Raw genomic sequence first — 2691 nt, forward strand, 5'->3', positions numbered from 1 at the left:
GATTAAAAAGATTTTCCCAAACCTGAATACCCCTTATGACAAATCTTGAGTCTGTAGACTGAAAATTGACTGAGGAAGTTCATAGAGTACAACATTCGGAATGGCATGAAAATGGCGCCGACTAAGATGAGGAACACAATCTGATGATGTAAATTATTTTGATAAACTCAATCATAACCGTGGCTCATTCTTCTGTCACCTTAAATTTACTTGCTCCCCACAAGATGTTCTAAAGGACCGGAAGTTGAAGGAAATTGATACAAAATAATTCAAAAGGAGGAGTCAGCATTCCCAAATCAGGCACTAATAAACCAACTCCCGTCTTGAAGGAAAATGAAGCGTAGAAAGTATATCTTGGGTTTACTTTCAGCAACCTCTTAACTCTTACTTTCCTTGTTTGTCCTTTAGACCAACCATTTCATAAGCAATGTTGCTGACAAAATGGGAAGATTTGCTGTTTTCTCGGTCGAAATCTATTTAACTTTTACCGTTGACTAGTTTTTGATCTTGAAGTGGTTTGTTTTAGCTCCTTACATGAAATGGCTTATTTTTATGCAGTAACAGTTACTCCAGAAAAGACGACATGATTCCATTTCTTTTTGATGAAAACCAGTTTTCTTCTTTTTTTTTTTTTTTTGTTGCACACCATCTACTCATTGACCAGTTGTGTACAAATTCCAAGAGTGATAGGAGCCTTCTATCATGTCTAAAAGTGACACTACGTTCAACGTAGAGATTGGAGAGGCCCCACTGTAAAAATCATGCTCTCTACTGATCTAAGTTATGACAACAGGACCATTGCCAGCACCTTCAAAATGCAAATCCGGACGGTTCAATGTTTGAGGGCACAGCTCAACACATCGGACGACCCATGGTTATGGTCTTTGGTGTACTTTTAAGTAAGGACCTCATCATGCTACAGCTATCTTCAAATTGTATCTGGATGTGCTAAAGAGTGTGATGATCCCCTGTTGTAATCAGATTGCTGCTGGCTGACCCTGGGTGAGGCAGAAAAACTCAGCGCCAGCCCACAAGTCCAAAGAGACCCAGGCTTGGCTTCAGAAGGAGTTCTATGACTTTATACTCTTTTCTTACTGGCCCATTTTCTCCCTAACCTGACCACGCTGAACTACTTAGTTTGGTCGTACCTCGAAAACATCACCAACATGACTTCCCACAGCACCAAAGCCAGCCTGAGCGCCGCTATCTGTTGAATATTCACCGAGCTCCTGCCGCCACTTATGAAAAAAAAACGGGTTTGTATTAATGTACACATAGATTCGAAAAAGTTGTCAAAAAACAAATATATAACAAATAAATATTATCAAAGGCAAGATAAGTTACTTTTCTACCAAACTGGATACATTTTTAGTGTTTTTATTCAATGTAACATGTTTATTCAGCTCGAAAACCATGCAGTGTTTACCGATGTATTGGAAAATTCAAAATGGCGCCCAACACTCTCTTTAACATGGTAAGTTTGGGAAAAGGTGTTATAAATAATAAACTAGACAAAATACTATTAAAAAAAAACCGAATATATGTCAACTTATGTTACGGTAATATATATTGAGCGAATTTCTAACAGTATTTACAATCCTGTTCATGTAGAAGAGTCAAATACACCCTAAGATAGCATACTGTTGCAAAAACTGGCATGATATCGCTCAGAGTAATCAGTTCCTTCTTGACAGAGTACAAAATCGACTTTGAAATCTAGTGAGTGAGGTCCTTTTCCTTATAGAAGAAACCTTGATAGCCTTTCTCTACTTTATCAAATTTTCATAGTAGATGCTCAACTGAGCTCAAATTTAGAATCACTTAAAAAATTCACAACAAAATCTCACTCCTGATACAATTCTCTACTTGCATAAAGCCAGATACGTCCTAAAATGGAGTACTGTTGCCACATCTTGGCAGAAGCGGGTCGGAGCATCCTATCCTGTTTTGTCAGAGTTCAAAACTGGCTTCGAAACCTAATAAGTGATACCTTTTCTCTTCACTGCAACCTCTTTCCCACAGAAGAGACAATTGTCTAACCACAAACACTATCAACAATTCCCCCCCCACTCTTTTGCTGCGCCTTAATTTAAACGCACATTCCATGAACAAAGCTTCTTCCTAAAACTGTTCGCCACCTGTGGAATACTGTTCTGCTGGCCTACTTTCCAGCTTTCTACAATATAGTCGTCTTCAAGTCCAATGTAAACAAGTTCTTAAATATCAAATTCTACATAATTTTAATTATACGGTGTTATGCCAGTGACCTCTATACACTCATCAATCCTTATCCTCTAGTGATCTTTCTCCTCTCGTATCGTGGCATGTTCATGTCGTAGATGAAATCATGGTTAGTGTTCTCCATAGGCTTCGGTCCATTGTTGGTCCGATTCCTCTGAAAACATCACATGATTTTGAACTTGGCAGAATACATGGGATGAGTTGCCATTACTTCCTCAGCGCAGTGGCATCTGACTCACCTCTTTGCACCTATCCGTTGTCCTTAGATCATCCGCATAGCTGCAGTCGAATAACGTAACTCTTAATACCATCGAACCGTTGATCTGCTAAAGATTCATCCTCCTCCGTAACCATCCAACGTCCTGTTGCCGACGTCATCAAAGTAACCTTCTCCTAGATGCATGTCATAACTAAGCCTAAAGATGCATCCCTCCCAGTGAATTAATGTGC

The sequence above is a fragment of the Euprymna scolopes genome, chromosome 11 (genome assembly GCF_053919585.1).
Source record: "Euprymna scolopes isolate OS-2025 chromosome 11, ASM5391958v1, whole genome shotgun sequence".
Taxonomy (NCBI): Eukaryota; Metazoa; Mollusca; class Cephalopoda; order Sepiida; family Sepiolidae; genus Euprymna; species Euprymna scolopes.